This window comes from Corythoichthys intestinalis, chromosome 10, assembly GCF_030265065.1.
Source record: "Corythoichthys intestinalis isolate RoL2023-P3 chromosome 10, ASM3026506v1, whole genome shotgun sequence".
In the NCBI taxonomy this organism is placed as follows: domain Eukaryota; kingdom Metazoa; phylum Chordata; class Actinopteri; order Syngnathiformes; family Syngnathidae; genus Corythoichthys; species Corythoichthys intestinalis.
The window spans coordinates 47,393,539-47,414,379 of NC_080404.1; the positions used below are offsets into that span (position 1 = coordinate 47,393,539).

General features: G+C 38.7%; 1 protein-coding gene across 4 annotated transcripts in view; it reads left to right on the plus strand.

Moving 5' to 3' along the window:
• Nucleotides 1-20,841, plus strand: part of LOC130922947 (Kv channel-interacting protein 2) — a 311,907-nt gene that overhangs the window by 185,139 nt on the left and 105,927 nt on the right. The window contains exon 2 of one of the 4 annotated variants that reach the window (XM_057848242.1): nt 10,154-10,292. The exons of the other annotated variants lie outside the window; for them this stretch is intronic. The gene's annotated coding sequence lies outside the window, so the exon portion shown is untranslated. The remainder of the gene's footprint in view (nt 1-10,153; nt 10,293-20,841) is intronic. 4 annotated transcript variants of the gene reach the window in all.

A 20,841-nucleotide genomic window follows, 5' to 3' on the forward strand; every position in this document is an offset into this window, starting at 1 on the left:
TGCGGTGTGTTCAGGTACAGAAAAAAACGTCCGCCACATTACAACCCGATTCGTTACATTATTTCAGGAATTGTCCGATTTGTTACATTATTACAGGAATTGTTATTATTATTAATGTTATTAGGGCCCGAGCACTAAGCGTGCGAAAGCCCTATTGTTCTGCAAAGGATAATTATTATTTGTTTATTTATTTATTTTTTCTCGGCAAATGAAAACTGCCAATTTGGAGGCTTGAGCATGCTTAAAACTCAGCAAAATTTGGTCATACGTGCGGCAAAATTTAAATTTCGATAATTTTACAACGTTGCAAAAAAAAAAAATGCAACAAAATGGCTCAGTGGCGCCCCTTGAAATTTTAAAATTGGCCTATAACATTAGGGTTTGCCAGCTTAGAGCGATGAAATTTGGGGAGTCTATACCTTGTCCAAAACTGCCCCAAAAAGGCATTGGCACCCACCCATATTCCAAACCCAACAGGAAATCGGTTATTTTGGATCGAATGTGAAATTTTTATCGATTTACAGGGTGCACATTGAGACCTTTTCACCGAGGGAATTCGTTGGATCGTCTTCAAAATTGGTGAGACTGTTCAGGAGACATATGAGATCTGAAGATTTCAAAATGGTGCGTTTTCATCCATGGGTCTGACCTGGGCGGGGTGCCAAAGTCGGCCATTTTTTTGGGCAAAATGACAAATTCAGTAAATGACTAATAACTCCTTGATACAAGGTTCAATCGTTTTCATATCTGGCATGTGTATGAGGCCTGAACACGACTGCATTGAAATACTACCCGTTAGGCCTAGCGCCCCCTAGTGGGAACAGGAAGTGCCTTTTTTTACGAGACAGGCTCCTCCTCCAAGGGAAAAAAATCTATTGACCTCAAACCTTCATTAGGGGAGCCTTAAGAAATGTGTTCAGGTGCCTGATGAAAAATATTGAGGTTTGGTTGAAGCAGAAGGGTCCAACAGGAAAGTGAAAATGACAGTCAGGATTTTGTCTTGTAAAAATTTTTGAACAGTCATAACTTGGCAGATATACAACATATCTGCGCCAAACGTCCGTGCTTGTTGAGAGTCATACCCTAAAGGGTCCTGTTGGAGACATTTGCATCAACCCTACAGCGCCAACTAGTGGCGACAGAAAGGAGTTTTAAAAAAGGCCTCTCCTATTAGGTTTTTTTCAACGTAGAGCAATGAAATTTGGTAAGTCGATACCTTATGCAAAACTGCTCCAAAAAGTCTCTTGCACCCATATTCCAAATCTAACAGGAAATCGGGTATTTTGGATCGAATGTGAATTTTTTATCGATTTATGGTTCATACGAAAACTGACCAAATTTTGCACGTACATACGTGAATTTCGATAATCTTGCGGCATTACGAAATACCCTAACAAAATGGCTCAGTGGCGCCCCCTTGAATTGAGGCGAGTTTCGAGCAAGTTAGGTTCTCATGAGACTACGAGAGGGGGACAATCTGCCACAACCCTGACCTGCGTGCCGTCCGAGTTGTGTCAAACTGCGAGGGCCCATTCAGTCCTGCTTGCAGGCCTCGTTACAATTATTATACTAATATTCTGATTTTTTTATTAATAATATATTTGTTTTGCTATGTGTAATTGCCATTTGTAAAAGTACCAGCAGTATTTATTAAGGATTTAATGTTGGTTTTCGGGCTGTGGAACGAATTAATGGAATTATAATGTATTCTTATGGGAAAATCCTGCTCGACATACAACCATTTGGACTTACAATCAAGGTCCTGGAACAAATTAACTTCGTATGTAGAGGTTCCACTGTATGCTGGTTCCCCACTAGGCAATATGTTTTCCAATCTTTTGTAATCCTGTTAATTTCCCTCTTATGCTTCAGATACCTTTATATCGTGCTTGAGCCTTTTGTTTTTTTTGAATCAACGGTAGTCCTGAAATTTCTATGATCTGGTTGAATATGACATATGAGGTGTTATTCTTTCCGTTTTTCCACAAATCTTGTGGTCTGTTTGTGATTTTTGTTGTTGTTAATAATAGCCCAAAATAAATTAGTAGTGCAATCATACTCTTGTCGGCATCTCGCTGACAATGGCTTTGCAGGCAGTAATAATATTGTCTCTACCACAGTGTGGGACTTTTTTGGGATTTAGCAACAAGTTCAGCAACAAGGTAACTTGATTTGAGGACTTCCCCATTTACCCTTGTTGTTTTTCTCCAAAAAAGCTGCCTGTTTCTCAGTTGTTGTTTTTTTTTAACGAAGGCGAACAAAATAGTCCATCGACTTGTTTTGAAGCGATGAGTGTTTCATTTGGAGATGATGTTTAAGCTTGCTTGGCGCCATGGCGATGCTGGATAGCTGCTCGTGTCGCGTTCAAGAACTGCTCTGATTTCTACTGTAGGTATCATCCACCTTGCTGTCCTTGACAATGAATTAAACACAGGGGGAGGATTGACGGTCGTCACGTGGATAAAATGGAAAGGACACTTCCATGTATATTGACACTTGACGAGTCTAATCAAATGATGAACAATATTCGTGCTGGGGTCCACATTGTCACGGACAGCAAGGTGCCTGATGGGTTGAAGTCTGAGCAGTTGATGAACGCGACACAAGCAATATCTCGCTCATCTGCACACAACAAAAACCGTCTACCTACGTCTTCCTTCCTACTGCAACTCTGTCCGACGACGTTTTAAAAAAAAAAAAAAAAAAAAAAGCAATATTGGATAATTTCTCAGGGTACACCTGACACCGGTTGAAAAACACTGGTTTAAATAACTTGAGTTGTGTTTCAGCGTTATAGTAATCTTAAACTGGGAGTAACAATGAACTTAGTTGTGTTGGTTTCGTAATAGCATATTATTATATGATTACAGCAGTAGTGTATCCTTTATGATTGAACATTTAAGATATGTTCTATCACACACACACAGTATGTTATTGACAGAAGTGAATGACCAACAAAGGGGGTGAGGATGCACATCATGTCAATGCACCAGGGAGCTTGATACAGCGAGCCACTAAAAGTCCTTTTCTCTCCAACCGGGAGGCAGCTTGTCAACTCTGCTTAGCCATCCAAGTGTGAGAAGGAAACAATTGGCATTGTGACGACCTTGAAAAAGTCCTGTTGTAACCTGGAAATGATGATGAAGTATACGCAGGAACAAGGAAAAGATAAATGGAGATGGCACATGACAAACTTTACTTTGGCATAGCAATAATTATAATAGACCTCTTTAAAATTCAGATGATGACATTAGAATTTTTTTATAAGTAATCTGACACTCACCAGCCAGGTTAATGCAGTGCCTTGCAATCTTAAGCAACATTAAAAATTGACAAATTGTATAGTTTTGATATGTAGTCTGTGTATTATTGTGGCACATGCCTGCAAATTGTGTGCATATTTTCTTTTAATAATGGTTCTTAGCATCAAGTTGTATAATTTATACTCTTAGTCCATTGCACTCAAAGTGAAAATTTGTAGTCAACACTCTTTTCAGAATGAGCATTCCCAGTCTACAGATAAAAAAGGAAATGCTTAGTTCTTCAAGATTTGTTTTGACTGTACAGTGTATCACAAAAGTGAGTACACCCCTCGCATTTCTGCAGATATTTAAGTATATTTTTTCATGGGACAACACTGACAAACTGATACTTTGACACAATGAAAAGTAGTCTGTGTGCAGCTTATATAATAGAGTGAATTTATTTTCCCCTCAAAATTATTCAAAATAAAGCCATTAATATCTAAACCCCTGGCAACAAAAGTGAGTACACCCATTAGAAACTACGTACATCCCTAAATGTCCAAATTGAGTACTGCTTGTCATTTTCCCTCTAAAATGTTATGTGACTCGTTACAGGAGTGCTGTCAGCATTGCTGCAGAGATTGAAGAGGTGGGGGGGCCAGCCTGTTAGTGCTCAGGCCATACACCACACTGTACATCAAATTGGCGTGCATGGCTGTCACCCCAGGAGGAAGCCTCTTCTGAAACGATACACAAGAAAGCCCGCCTGTCTCATCAGACCATAGGACATGGTTCCAGTAATCCATGTGCTTTGTTGACATGTCTTCAGCAAACTGTTTGCAGGCTTTCTTGTGTACCGTCTTTGGAAGAGGCTTCCTCCTGGGTTGACAGCCATAGGGGAAGTAATTTATGCCGTAAAGCAGACAACACATTTGTAGTTTTTTTGTGTGGCAGGGTTCCTCCCACCCTCCTCGAAGATACTTAGTAGTTAGGGTTACAGACACCCTAGGGCAGGGGGTCCCCAAACCTTTTCCTGTGAGGGCCACATTACTTTTCCCTTCTCTGATGAGGGGCCGGGGTCAGTTTGTAACACAAAAAGTGTGACGATTGCAGGAGTGCCTAAATGTAAAAATGTATTGTTTTTCAGAAAGCCACAATCAAATAACCCTTTCTGGATTCTTCACGGAACAAAAGTAAATAATATAATATAATTAGGGTTGTTCCGATCATGTTTTTTTGCTCTCGATCCGATCTCGATCGTTTTAGTTTGAGTATCTGCCGATCCCGATATTTCCCGATCCGATTGCGTTTTTTTTTGCTCCCGATTCAATTCCAATCATTCCCGATAATTTTTCCTGATCATATACATTTTGGCAATGCATTAAGAAAAAAATGAATAAAACTCGGACGAATATATACATTCAACATACAGTACATAAGTACTGTATTTGTTTATTATGACAATAAATCCTCAAGATGGCATTTACGTTATCAACATTCTTTCTGTGAGAGGAATCCACGGATGGAAAGACTTGTAATTCTTAAAGAATAAATGTGACTTTGTATATTGTGACTAAATATTGCCATCTAGTGTATTTGTTGAGCTTCAGTAAGTGATACTGTAGCCATTTAACTGTTCTGCCCAAATGCATGATGGGAAGTGCAACCATGACTGTGCGTAGTGGCACCAATTGAATCTTCTCTGCGTTGGGGAATAACATAGGGTGTTAAGAAAAAGATCATATATTACCTTGCTTCCCCACATTGCTTCCCACGATATTTCTAATTGTTGAGAGAGGGATTGTAAGGCTTTAGCCAATTAAAAAAAGGCTTCAAAGACTGCCAAAATTACTCTACTCATTTTACGCTGCCTTTTAGCTCTATAAATAGGTAAAAAGGCGCCATTATAGGTTGAAGGCGACAATGCGTAAGTAGGTCGTGCAGCGCATGCGTTAATTGCGTTAACGTGATTAATTTAAAAAAAAAATTGATTACCGCCGTTAACGCAATAAATTTGATAGCCCTACTTAAAGCCAAAACTAAAGACTCTGGATGTGTGTAAGACATTTTGTCTGTAACGTTAAATACAAATAGAAAACGATTTAATTAAAAAATATATACAGTTGTGGTCAAAAGTTTACATACACTTGTGAAGAACATAATGTCATGGCTCTCTTGAGTTTCCAGTTATTTCTACAACTCTGATTTTTCTCCGATAGAATGATTGGAACAGATACTTCTTTGTCACAAAAAACATTCATGAAGTTTGGTTCTTTTATGACTCTATTATGGGTTAACAGAAAAAGTGATCAAATCTGCTGTGTCAAAAATATACATACAGCAACACGAATTAGCAATTTCTTGTGAGTGATTATTGACTTGAACAATCATTGACTTGAACAAGTCAGGAAAGTCACTTGGAGCCATTTCAAAGCAGCTGCAGGTCCCAAGAGCAACAGTGCAAACAATTGTTTGTAAGTGTAAAGTGCATGGCACTGTTTTGTCACTGCCACGATCAGGAAGAAAACGCAAGCTATCGCCTGCTGCTGAGAGAAAATTGGTCAGGAGGGTGAAGATTCAACCGAGAATCACCAAGAAGCAGATCTGCCAAGAATTAGAAGCTGCTGGAACACAGGTGTCAGTGTCCACAGTCAAGCGTGTTTTGCATCTCCATGGACTGAGAGGCTGCCGTGCAAAAGGAAGCCCTTGCTCCAAAAGCGGCACCTTAAGGCTCGACTGAAGTTTGCTGCTGATCACATGGACAAAAATAAGACCTTCTGGAGGAAAGTTCTGTGGTCAGACGAAACAAAAATTGAGCTGTTTGGCCACAATGCCCAGCAATATGTTTGGAGGAGAAAAGGTGAGGCCTTTAACCCCAAGTACACCATGCCTACCGTCAAGCATGGTGGTGATAGTATTATGCTGTGGGGCTGTTTCGCTGCCAATGGAACTGGTGCTTTACAGAGAGTAAATGGGATAATGAAGAAGGAGGATTACCTTCAAATTCTTCAAGATAACCTAACGTCATCAGCCCGAAGATTGGGTATTGGGCGCAGTTGGGTGTTCCAACAGGACAATGACCCCAAACACACATCAAAAGTGGTAATGGAATGGCTAAATCAGGCTAGAATTAAGGTCCCCAAAGTCCTGACTTAAACCCCATTGAGAACTTGTGAACAATGCTGAAGAAACAAGTACATGTCAGAAAGCCATCAAATTTAACTGAACTGCACCAATTCTGTCAAGAGGAGTGGTCAAAGATTCAACCAGAAGCTTGCCAGAAGCTTGTGGATGGCTATCATGCCGATCAATTGGGACATCTTTAAATATAATATAATTAGGGCTGTCAAACGATTAAAATTTTTAATGGAGTTAATTACAACTTTAAAATTAATCAATCGTAATTAATCGCAATTCAAACCATCTATAAAATATGCCATATTTTTCTGTAAATTTTATATATATTCTGTAAAATAAATTGTTGGAATGGAAAGATAAGACACAAGATGGATATATACATTCAACATACGGTACATAAGGACTGTAGTGGGCATTTCACTCTACAGTCATTTAAATCTGTCTATGCTGTCCTCACTCCGAAGCATCTACTTTTTCCAAAGCTAGACAGCTAGTGAACGACACCTTAATAATCAGACTTCTTCCTTTTTCATCTGATTTATTAATAAAATGGCCTCAAACCATTGTCCTCTTTAGACTGTCGTAAAACTACAAAAAAGTACACAAGCATTGCATTAGCAACAACGTTAGCTTAGCACGCTATACAGGTTCACTAAACATAAACAAAAAGCGTCTCATGCAAAAAATATAAAATTTCGCTTACTAACACAATATGTACATTCTTTACAACAACCATACTTACGGACAAATCTTGTCCAAGGATCATACATTACAACGTAGGCGTTAACGCGATAATTTTGACAGCCCTAAATATAATATAATACAATAATAATAAAACCACTATTAATTAAATAGATAATAACCAAATAACCCTCTCTGAGTTCTTCACAGAAAAGTCCAGGAAATAAATAACACTATTGGGGAAAAAAAATAAATCAATCAAAATACTCTCTGGTATTGTTCAGGGGGCCGGACCAAATGTGGAGGCGGGCTGGGTTTAATGAAGGTTGAAAAGTTTGTAAGTGTTGCCTTGATTAAAATACTTATGGTACTTCATAAAATATTTTTTAAATAAGTATTGTTGTGTGTGTGTTTGGGCAAAACACGTATCCATGTGTCGTAGGTACACATATATATGAACAAGCTAAAACAAAAATAGCCAAACAGATACTGAAATCAACATAGAGACGTCATCACTAGTGTTGATTGACAAGGTTGCTCACAGTCACTCTTTTCTCCATTACAGTAAGCTTGTCATTTTCTCAAGTTGCAATGGCCTGTCTTCTCTATGCTTGGCTTCAATTTGACACCTGTCAGTCATGCTGATGTGCACTTGTGTTTGTGATTGTGTGTTTTGTGTGGAAGTGGAACACAGTTCATTGTACAAAGCAGGCTAAATGGGACATCCGCTAACTTTTTCATTAAGTGCAGACCAGAAGACATTTAAGGTTATCCTTGTTACATTTTTTAAAAAACATTACAGGCCTGTTCACCTTTGGAACATTTTTCCCCATCTTTAAAGTTTGACAAGAGTTTTTCAAAAGGCTGAATGCTTAAGTGTTGCAAATTTTTATTTCAACTTCAAAGAAGTGGATTCAAGAGGTTATCTGTTGTTAGAGCAATTGAACAACAAACATTGGATCAAAGCGAACAAATAGTTTGTTTTTCACAAACCAATGACTTGGAACATGAATAATTTAATCCAACATGAGATGTAACTATTTACCAATTTTTCATCATTCTTTTTTCTCAACTCGGGGCTTTTGCCTCAATTTGTTTTATTTTTTTTTTAAGTATTTATTTATTCACTTACAGTGGGGCAAATAAGCATTTAGTCAGCCACTAATTGTGCAAGTTATTCCACTTGAAAATATTAGAGAGGTCTGTAATTGTCAACATGGGTAAACCTCAACCATGAGAGACAGAATGTGGAAAAAAACAAAAAACAAAGTCACATTGTTTGATTTTTAAAGAATTTATTTGCAAATCATGGTGAAAAATAAGTATTTGGTCAATACCAAAAGTTCATCTCAATACTTTGTTATGTATCCTCTGTTGACAATAGCGGAGGTCAAATGTTTTCTGTAACTCTTCAGAAGCTTTTCACACACTGTTGCTGGTATTTTGGCCCATTCCTCCATGCAGATCTCCTCTAGAGCAGTGATGTTTTGGGGCTGTCGATGGGCAACACGGACTTTCAACTCCCTCACAGATTTTCTATGGGGTTGAGATCTGGAGACTGGCTAGGCCACCCAGGACCTTGAAATGCTTCTTACGAAGCCACTCCTTTGTTGCCCTGGCTGTGTGTTTGGGATCACTGTCATGCTGAAAGACTCAGCCACGTCTCATCCTCAATGCCCTTACTGATGGAAGATTTTCACTCAAAATCTCTCGATACATGGCCCCATTCATTCTTTCCTTTACACAGATCAGTCGTCCTGGTCCCTTTGCAGAAAAACAGCCCCAAAGCATGATGTTTCCACCCCCATGCTTCACAGTGGGTATGGTGTTCTTCGGATGCAATTCAGTATTCTTTCTCCTCCAAACACGAGAACCTGTGTTTCTTCCAAAAAAGTTCTATTTTAGTTTCATCTGACCATAACACATTCTCCCAGTGCTCTTATGGATCATCTAAATGCTTTCTAGTGAACCGCAGACGGGCCTGGACGTGTACTTTCTTCAGCAGGGGGACACGTCTGGCAGTGCAGGATTTGAGTTCCTACCGGCGCATTGTGTTACTGACAGTAGCCTTTGTTACTGTGGTCCCAGCTCTCTGTAGGTCATTCACTAGGTCTCCCCGTGTGGTTCTGGGATTTTTGCTCACTGTTCTTGTTATCATTTTGACGCTACGGGGTGAGATCTTGCATGGCGCCCCAGATCGAGGGAGTTTATCAGTGGTCTTGTATGTCTTCCATTTTCTAATAATTGCTCCCACAGTTGATTTCTTTACACCAAGCATTTTACCTATTGCAGATTCAGTCTTCCTAGCCTGGTGCAGGTCTACAATTTTGTCCCTGGTGTCCTTCGACAGCTCTTTGGTCTTGGCCATAGTGGAGTTTGGAGTGTGACTGACTGAGGTTGTGGACAGGTGTCTTTTATACCCATAATGAGTTAAAACAGGTGCCATTAATACAGGTAACGAGTTAGACCTCGTTAGAAGAAGTTAGACCTCTTTGAGAGCCAGAAATCTTGCTTGTTTGTAGGTGACCAAATACTTATTTTCCACTCTAATTTGGAAATAAATTCTTTAAAACTCAAACAATTTGATTTTCAGTTTTTTTTTCCACATTCTGTCTCTCATGGTTGAGGTTTGCCCATGTTGACAATTACAGGCCTCTCTAATCTTTTCAAGTAGGAGAACTTGCACAATTGGTGCTTGACTAAATACTTATTTGCCCCACTGTACGTGCCCCTAACAACATTTTAAGTATCATCTGTATAGCTGCAGCAAAAAAGACACTCCGACAAAATATCGATTTAGACAAAATAGAGCGCGATTAAGTCATTTAAATGGTAAAATACTAAATACTATAATCCCAAAACACCCAAACATTTTTTCAAGCTCATTTCACCACAGATTACTGTACCTATTGTAATATAGTACATTCAAAACAATATGTAAGACTGAGAAAACAATTATCATCCATTTGTGCTATCAACAAAGCCAATGTCCTTGAAGTGTTCATCATCAACATCCAGCGTGTTTTATTTATTTATTTTTGTATATATGTGCTCTACTTCCATGTTTTGGTCGTCGACCTCCACATCAGTCACGTCACAACTTTGGTCTCGGTGCCCCTGTTCCAGACTTGCTGCTCAGCTGTCTACCCACTAATTCTGTCTGCTCATCTGTCTGCAGGGTGTCACTCTTGCTCCATCTCTATTTCTATGCATCCCAGCATCTTGTCAGTGAGTGTATGCACACACACCCACACACAAACATATGGCTCCTCTGTGCGATCTCATCAGTTCCCCCCTCCGGTTTTCCAAATCTGATTCCTCTCAGGGCTATTTATAGCTGTGGATACCCACTCCACACTGTGTAACACGTCATGGCCTCTGCTCCTGCCTCCCTTTGAGAGCTTCACGCACTACTTAGAAGCACTTTTATCAACAGTAGATTTTTCTTTCCGACCATACATCAGTTCCAGGAATTGAAACAGTTTCTCATTTGAGTTTTTTAAATTAATAGGAACTTCAAAATCACTAAGAAAAATTCTATTAAAAAAAAAAAAAAAAAGTGTTCTCCCTGCATGTGGTACCATTTAGTTGTTGTTACTGAAACCCATTGAATATGTGCTGTACATGCTATTCTAGCCAGGACCAACACTTTTGTTGGTACGTTGCCGTTAGTTTAGTTTATGGCTCTGTAGTCACATAACTAGTGTGGTTACGGTACAGATTACTCTCCATGGTTCAGGACGTGAGTGGTACTTTGATTGGATGATAGGGTTAGAGAAGTTGTTAGGGTTTACGTCACGGCCACATGTTTAAAGGGATTGTTGGAAGCAGTCTTTCAGGTCCTCCGCGTGTTGGTTTTCAATTCAGGTGAGACGGCTAGACTGGATTGCAAAGTAAAAGACTAGAAGCAAGAGGTCAATACTGCACAGTTTTAATTTAAGAAATTTCTGGGTGCATCCAATGACAGAACAAAGCTGTGTAGAGGAATGCACAGAGAGCTCGGTGTTGCTTATATTGTACTTTAAAGGAGGTGTGTCTGTTTGGTGATTAACTCATCTTACAAAATAGATCATGAGCCTTGCTGGTTGGCATTTAAAAGTCCATGGTTATTGTTGGCAGTAAAAGCCAATGATTATATGAGGCAAAACTAACTATCAGCATTTTCAGTGAAAAACAACTGGTCATGCTTGCAAGCATGTCAAAAGATTGCATGAGGCGAGATGTATACTGACTTCAGGATCAACGGACTTGTATCTCTTAAAAGATAAACGTTATTATGATTTAAAATAATTTGATATTAAAACCCTTCTTGATGTTTTCGTTTTTATACAATTGGTTTAACTAGTAGATTGTTGTTGACCTCGCAGGGCGGTGACATCACTGGGTTACGCTGCCGGGCTTCCAGAGTATGACTCTAGCGACAAAAACAACTGTTCAACCCTTTCAATTTAAACCAGAGAGGAACATTAATGAGCATGACAGCACTGTCGCTATTTCACAAAATGAGCAGCAAAAGCAAAATAAACAGAAAAGACGGGATGACACGAGACGAGAGTATGACAAAACCGGTGTTCTGCCAAAATGTCCCAAGGTGAAATGTCATACAAGAGGTGAATTATACACCCAAAGTACTCCCGAGCGCTTTCAGCTTGTTTTGTTTAGATGTATACAGACAGAACATACTAAAAATTCCTTAAGAAAATACTTAAACGTAGTAATATCAAATAAGGGTGGTTTAAATATGCTACGTAACTAATGTGGTCAACAGATCAATAAAAGAGAACAATTGTGTCTTATTAGAGCCTACAAGTCTTTAATCCGAAGTTCCCTTAAACCACACTTTGTGGTCGCCAATCAAATACAGGTAATAATGGCTAGTAAAAGTGAATAGCAGATCAAAAAACCTGTTTTAATAATGCGGAATTATGACGGAAGTAGACTGGTAGTCAAAAACATTACGGTATAATGCTATTGTGGAGTCTTGCGAGAAAACTGTATGTGTATGTAGTGGGAATACATTTTGAATGGACATATATTTGAGGCGACATCACCTCGGTGTGTCATTGACTGCTAAATGCTGCTAAACAACCACTCATCACTGCAGCATTTCAAAGCAGCTCTTTGCTGTAGAATCAGCCTGGGCTAAAGCTACGGTACAGATGTTATTATTGGGATATATAATGTTGCAGACAAGAGTTCTTACTTGGTTTTGCAAAACAAGGTTTTAAAACATTTTTTAGTTGTAAAGTTTGTTAAATTACAAGCCTGCCGACTTTGTGCGTGGGCTAGTCACAGGTTACCAAAGCATTTGTGCTCCGTGTGACCTCTAGATGTCTCCAAACTAAGATGCTTTGGATTTGTTGAGTGAGGGAAAGAAAAAATAATGAACTATGAATTCATTGCGTATACAGTAACTACTTTGTCCCCAGAAAGAAATAGTCACTAAGAAAAGTAATAAAACACATAATTAAAAATCTGTGCAAAAGCAATAGGAATTGTCATTGCATTGGCATGTCCTATGATTGTCTGCCTGTATTTGTAATGGTTTGTTAAAATTCTAGTTGCTCTTTGAGGTCACAAGTAGGGTTGTTCCGATCATGTTCGATTTTTAACAGGTACACCTAGACGTGAGCATGTTACCCCCGTGCTATCATCACTCCACTGGCTTCCAGTCCATTTTAGAATTGATTTCAAACTTTTACTGTTTGTTTTTAATTCTATTAATGGCCAGGCTCCATCTTATCTATCGGAAATTTTAACTTTTCGTAACTCTGGCAGGACTCTTCGCTCGACCGGCCAGCTTCTTTTAGATGTTCCAAGGTCAAAACTTAAACAGTGGGGAGACCGATCCTTTGCGGTTGCTGCCCCCAGGCTGTGGAACAGCCTTCCCCCCGAAATCCGCACCACCACGGATGTAGGTCTTTTTAAGTCTCGGCTAAAAACACACCTTTTTAGACTCGCCTTTTTACAAAGATTAGGATAGCCTGGTTTTATTAGCTTAAGGGCTTTTTTAACGTTTCTTTTCGATTTTATCGGTTTTATTGTTTTACTTGCTGGAATTTTATTGCGATGCGCTCTTTGTTTTATTTTATTTTGTAAAATGTCATTGTATAATATTTTCCTGCCTTTTATTTATCTTGAGCCATGTTTTGTTGTAAAGCACTTTGGGGGCCTTTCGGGTTTTGTAAAGGGCTATATAAATAAATTTGATTGATTTGATTGATTGATGTTTTTTTGCTTTGCTTTGATCGTTTTAGTTTGAGTATCTGCTGATCCCGATATTTCCCGATCCGATTGCTTTTTTTTTTTTTTTTGCTCCCGATTCAAATCCAATCATTCCTGATAATTTTTCCCGATCATATACATTTTGGCAATGCATTAAGAAAAAAATGAATAAAATTCGGACGAATATTTACATTCAACATACAGTACATAAGTACTGTATTTGTTTATTATGACAATAAATCCTCAATTTGGCATATATATTTTTAACATTCTTCTGTGAGAGGGATCCACGGATAGAAAGACTTGTAATTCTTAAAGGATAAATGTGACTTTGTATATTGTGACTAAATATTGCCATCTAGTGTATTTGTTGAGCTTTCAGTAAATGATACTGTAGCCATCTGTTCTGCCCAAATGCATGATGGGAAGTGCACCCATGACTGTGCGTAGTGGTACCAATTGATATATCTTCTCTGCGTTGGGAAATAACATAGGGAGTTAAGAAAAAGATCAATTACCTTTCTTCTTCACACTGCTTCCCACGAGGGTTCTAATCGTAGGGAGAGGGATTGTAAGGCTTTAGCCAATTAAAAAAAGGCTCTAAAGGCTGCCAAAATTCACTCTTCTCATTTTACGCTGACTTTTAGCGCTATTAATAGGTAAAACGGCGCCATTACAGATTAAACGCGACAATGTGTGAGTGGGCCGTGCAGCGCATGCATTAATTGCGTTAAATATTTTAACGTGATAAATTTTTTAAAAAATTAATTAGCGCCGTTAACGGAATAAAATTGATAACCCTACCTTAAGCCTAAACTAAAGACTCTGAATGAGTGTAATATATTATGTCTATAACGTTAAATACAATTAGAAAACGATTTATTTAAAATATATATATATTTAAAAAAGGCATGTCCGATATTTTTTTGCCGATTCCGATACTTTGAAAATGACGTGATCGGACCCGATCGATCAGCATCCTGGTCGATCGGGACATCTCTAGTAACGAGAGTATAAACATGATTTATTTGTGTTATTCAGGGGTGAAAGTGGCTAGAATTTTTTGCTGGAACTCCTCGATGTGAAGGTCGCCACGGAGCCAGAAATTTTATTTATCATTTTCTTCCTTTTTTTTGGGGGGGGGGGGGGGGGGGGGGGGGGGGGGTCAAACCTCTTAAAGTACTGAAATGTAAAGAAAACTATTTTAGCACAGTTATTTCTAGAACACATACAAAAACTGATTTTCATTCAAAATTGTATTTTTTCAATGATTTGCAAAATAAAAGTTCACAAAAACAGCAATAAACCCAACCTCCATCTCCTAATTATTATTTTCCCTCATTTCCTCACATACTAAATGCCAAATCTCAATTTTAACTACTTAAGAACATAGGATATATATTAAAATTAATGTAAACGTTTACTTTTATTCTTAATAATAAAGATATAAGCAACATACATTCAGAAAAATAAGTACAAGTCCAGCTCTGAATCTTAAACCAGAACAGCATTCCGGCCCTGAATCTTATACCGGAATTGCGTTCCTGACCGTTCTGGCCCACTTTCACCCCTGGTGTTATTCCATTTATTGAGCTACGAACATTTTGGCTCATTTAAATGTATTTGATTCATATGGTACATTATTTTGGAACTTTTTCTATTACTTCATTTGAAGTTGTTCGCTTATTTTTCACACAATGTTTATATTATTTGGAAAACCTTTAAATTGTTATATTTATCATTATTAACACATCCAGTATGGCATCACATACAACTAGCAATAATATGCCCATGGAAGTCATATATCAGTATCTATTTGATATCTGTATCAGATTTTGGAGTTGGACAACATGAGAATATTGGTTATTGGTTAAAAAGTAATTTTTGGACAACTTCATTATAAAGTTGCAACTTTCAACACTTGCACTATAGAAATTTATTTGGCAGATAGATAAATGAAAAAATAGAACCACAAGCAAATATGTTATATACTGTATGTGGGAGGAGTGTTTGCTCACACAGTGGCCTTTATGCTAGCAGAGGTACATTTTCATAATAAGTACTACTATAGTTCTTTGTAGGTGGCTTAGAACTTTGGAATCCAGCTCTAATCATGGCACATAAACAGATAATATAAAAGAGTATAATAAAAATAACCATTAATATACTTTTTATTATTACCGACTAGTGCGTTTTGAGCTGTTACGAAATTTTGAAATCTCTTGTTACTGCATCGCATCCTTTTGTTGTCCTCTGTTCCTTCACTTAACAAACAATTCTCGCCCTATTGCCTATTTAGTCAGACTTTTACCTACTGTATTTGCTTACTTACTGTATTTATTTATTGACATGTATAGTTCTGTTTTAATTAGTGCTGCAACAAATAATTAACTTGAGTAATTCGATTAGAAAAAAACTTTGAATCAAATGTAGCTGCTTTGAGGATTCGTTTAATTAGAGTGGCGTTGTTATGGTTTGTTTTTATGGTGTTTGCATTTAGTGTTATTGAATTAGAGGGATACTCTGCCCTTTAGTGGCAACAATGAATATGACATAACTCATCTAACATGGCTGGATCCAGCTGCTCCCTATTCAGACCAATATAGACCCTACCCACGTGACGTCACAACTCCTTCCTCCTGACTGGTGCCGCCCAATTGTCCGTCAACACATCATGTTTCCCTGTTACGGCTACGTACATTCCTCCTATTTACGACGTGTTTTTCTGCTCGTTAACATTAATAATCAAAATGATGAAGGCGTGTGTGGCGGTCGGTTGCAATAACAGAGAAGATAGACGGAGAGACTTGAAGTTCTACCGGATTCCGAGAGACCCGGAGAGAAGAGAGCGAGATGGGCTGCTGCAATTCGACGAGAAAACTGGGCTCCAAACGATTACCACAGATTATGTAGTAGTCATTTTATATCTGGTAAGATGCATTTAATATATATTTAGAGGGTTTTGGGCTGACAACCACAATTAAGATCATTGCTAGGCTAATCGCCGACAACATACACGTATGTATGTAGTGAGAATGCTATCGCTAAACCATATAAACATTAAAAGCCCTAACTCCATTGACAAACGACATGAAATACATTAGACTTGACAGTGGATGTTAGAAATAACAAAAGATTTTGAATTGAAAATTTCGTAACTCACCTTTCCAAGCACAAGATAGATTCCTGCCGAATTTTCGTGGACGAGGACCTGTTTCACCCAACCAGCAACGAAGTATTTATAAGCCTCCAAGCTCTTAAAGTTTTTCAAACTTTCGTGAGAATAGGCTGATTTTGTGTGGACAAGATAGTTGTACAGTTCAGGGTAGCTAGCAGATGTCAGGCAAATACGGCGGAGACAGCGGGTCGAAAAACATCGATTTAGGCATCAAATATGGATCTGGCGAATGGATAAACTGAAGCTTTTCCACATAACGCCTTTTATGCAACGCATCAAGTGAGTTTACGGCATCCGAAAGCACCGGGTCTTCCATGAAATGCATTATAAATTGCTCGATCAATTGAGACCATTGATAATACAGACACAAAATGACGGACAAGTGGGCGGAACCATACAGCGAGCACGTGATTTTGTGACGTCGGTGGGTAGGGTCTATTGGGTTGTAAGTTATTGTTTGAGCTGATATGATTGTTTATGCATTCATAATTTAGCTTAAAGGTAGTTTTATCAGTTTTCTGTAGGAATATGTGTTGGGCTGATTTGCTAAGAGCATTGTGAAAAAATAGCATTTAGCATTTTATAGCATTTAAGCTAGCAGACTTTTGCTATGCAAGTTAGTCAAATGTTCTTTTTTTGTACTTCGATCCCCATTTATTATTTTTGTTTTAAGCTCAGGTATTTTAATTTAATGTTAAATGTATTTATTGATGTTGTGAAATGAAAGTGCAATTTTGCATAATTTGAAAAAAACTCAGGAATTTCATTTGGTATTCGCATTTAATGCTCTTTTGAAAGTGCAATCTCAACCCCATTTCCCAAAATTGATTCTGGAACGCATTAAATGTTCCTAATCTGATTACTCAAGGATTTGAACTAATTGATAGATTAATCGATTACTTAAATAATCGATAGCTGCAGTACTAGTTTTAATGTCAGTGAGAGCTGCTGTTTTATTTCAATTTCGTTGTGCTTCTTGCCCAACGGAAAATAATCTGCATACTGTATCAAAATGCTATTGCTAATACTACAACCTCAGTAATAAATATACTGAGTTTTTTTTTCAAAGAAAGAATATGATATCTGTGGCTTCTTATGTAGCTGTTTCTTATGATCTTGAACATTAAATGTACACATATAAAATAGATTTCTTCTAGAGCACTGCGACATTGTTTGATGCTACTCATTTTAAGTAGGCAGTGATTGATAATGTTGCATTCTAACACGATAAAACTGCCCACAAATAAACAACATTAGAGTTCGTGTGCACATTCTTGAATAATAATGGGAAGCCACATGGCCTGCACCTCCACTGTAATGAGGTCTGTCATGTTCACAAGTCCACTAAATCAGACAAACGGCATGTTATGTGTCCCTGTGTGTGTATGTGTGTAGTGAAGCACACACGGAACAAACACTATCCTGTGTGACGCACAAGAAAGCGTGTGTCACGTGTTTGCTGGATCAATACATTTGCCAGCACAATAGAAGAGATACGTTGAAAAACCATGTCCCTGTCAATTAAACCAATGTGTGTATTTGTGTGTGGCGGGTGGGGGTGTCTGTGCGTGTATGTGATCATTTGTGCCCATGATGACAGGTTCTCTTTGTCCACCCCATTTCTAGTTCATACAGCAAATACTATAGTTTTTGGTTAGCATTATAAAAATGACATCAAGAATATGTCTGGTTAGGTTGAGTGATTTTTCAATATTGCTGCAACGTGGAACAACAACCATCTAGCTTAACTAATTCACTGCCATCATACAATGCTCAAATCTCAATTCTGCACTCACACGTCAAAGAACTGTTTTGCAAAACCCATAAATCAAGTCAGTCGCATCTGAGGACAGCACTGTATTGTCATCACTAACGCAGATACACGCCTTATTGAGTGTTCATCTCTGATGAAAACTGTAAACAACGTTTGTGCTTTAAATTTATTTTTCATCTTCACATTAGCACACACTAAATCTAGTGAGTAAGCCTGATCTGAAAGCAAAACTCTTGGCCGAAACAGAATAGGCCGAAAAATAATCGGGCTTTTGTCATTTCCTTACCCCGGCTTCGGAGAATGTAAACAAACCAAGAGGCTAGCTGACAGCTAGTTGACATGCTAACCCGAACCGTGTGATGTTTCACAGTCTATGCTTGGCTTTCGAAGTGAAAAATCACTTATAACTACCCGGGATCATGTCACACAGCGCGAGGTTGTCGATGGTGTTGGCCGATCGGCAACCCGCCCGGCGGCGAGCAAGTTACAGCTCGTTTCGCTGCTATGGACAGGAGAGTTCGCCGGCAAAGCAGCTGGAGAGTACCGCCGGACAAACCGGCCGACGTCCTAGGAGCGTGTAGCTGCCACATAGTCAACACGATGGCGTAAAATAATGCTTTACTACACGGCGAAAACATAAACAGAGAGCGGCGTGCAGTTGTTGTGCAGCGAACATGGCAGGATGTGTCTGAGGTAGGGCTGTCTAACGATTAAAATTATCGAGTTAATCACAGCTTAAAAATTAATAGTAATTAATCGCAATTAATCACAATTCAAACCATCTATAAAATATGCCATATTTTTCTGTAAATTATTGTGGGGATGAAAAGATAAGACACAAGATGGATATATACATTCAACATACGGTACATAAGGACTGTATTTGTTTATTATAACAAATCAACGAGATGGCATTAACATTATTAACATTCTGTTAAAGCGATCCATGGATAGAAAGATAAATGTTAGTACAAGTTATAGAAATGTTATATTAAAACCCCTCTTAATGTTTTTGTTTTAATAAAATTTGTAAAATTTTCAATCAAACAACAAACTAGTAGCCCGCCATTGTTGATGTCAACAATTACTTACACAATGCTCATGGGTGCTGAAGCCTATAAAATCAGTCACACCCAAGCGCCAGCAGAGGGCGGCAAAACTCCATAAAACACAATTAACAAGTGGGCATTTCACTGTAATGTGATTTAAATCTGTCTGAGCGGGCATGTTCGTTAATTACGTCAAATATTTTAACGTGATTAATTAAATAAATTAATTACCGCCCGCTAACGCGATAATTTTGACAGCCATAGTCTGAGGAGAACTTTTCTACATGTCTGTCCATGATCAAACGTAAGCAAATAGTCCTTTATTTAAAGAAAGTTTGTAGCGGGCGTTTTTAACGCAAAGTTGAAATTTCTGACGGGGTTGAGAATTTGACAGAACCCCAGGCACACGAAGAGGACAATAAGCCGAGTATAGCGCTCTCCTGGCGGGGCGGGTGGGTGAGTGTGAGACAATCCGCCGGCCGAGTGGCATTTTCAGTGGACAATCAGCCACAAAATGCAAGCCACCTCCGTATTAAAACGTGTGCCATGATCCCAGTATTTGACATATTACAAAATACGATGTTTACTCACTTCCTTCTAAGTCCAATGGTCCCACAATAGTAGGGCTTGTTTTGACCATTATCTGCGATGAACGGGAACCTTTTGAAACCTAAAAAGGCTCATACGCCTCTCCCTGGTGCAGCAACAATTTTCTGCAGCCGTTTGGCTGGCGTGATGCGAAAAACAAACGAATTAATCCGTAAAATCAGCTGAATCCGCAGTCCATCTGCATGCTATAAAGCAGGGGTCAGGAACCCTGGTCCTCGAGTGCCACTATCCAGCTTGTTTTCCATTTCTCCCTCCTTTGACACACCTGAATCAAATGATCAGCTCATCAGCAAGCTCTGCAGGAGCCTGATAACGATCATGATTATTTGACTCAGGTGTGTTAAAGGAGGGAGACATGGAAAACAAGCTGGATAGTGGCACTCGAGGACCAGGGTTGCTGACCCCTGCTATAAAGCAATGCTGTATTGTGAGATGCTGACCCGGGTGACGTCATATTCGCATTCGTCCTAAACCCGAGACTGAAGCCGGAAGTCACTCATTTTCATGGCGTGGGATTCAAAAATTGAATACATAAAACGATTGCTTCCATACACATCTAAGCGGTCCATTTTATTCAGAAGTAGGCATGTGCCGGTTACCAGTTTCTCGGTTTACTTTGGTGTTAAAACGTCGCGGTTTCAAAACCACTAAAATTTTCCATCAGACCGTAGTACGGTATTCGCTATTTTTCATATGTCAAAAATGCAGCCAGAAGTGGCGTGGCGCGGCAGCGCCCACCCCCTCCCGTTTGTTGCTGTGTGTGAAAGTGACACTTATCTGCTAGACAGCCAGCGAACCTAAAAACAAATACTCCAAACATAATGCGTTCTTTTCTTCAATTTATTGAGCTCTCAAATCGTGGTAAGTGGAATATACAAAATGAATACATTTAAAACGTTGTACAATTGTGTTTTTCCATGTGTGAGTAGCTTCAACAGATTA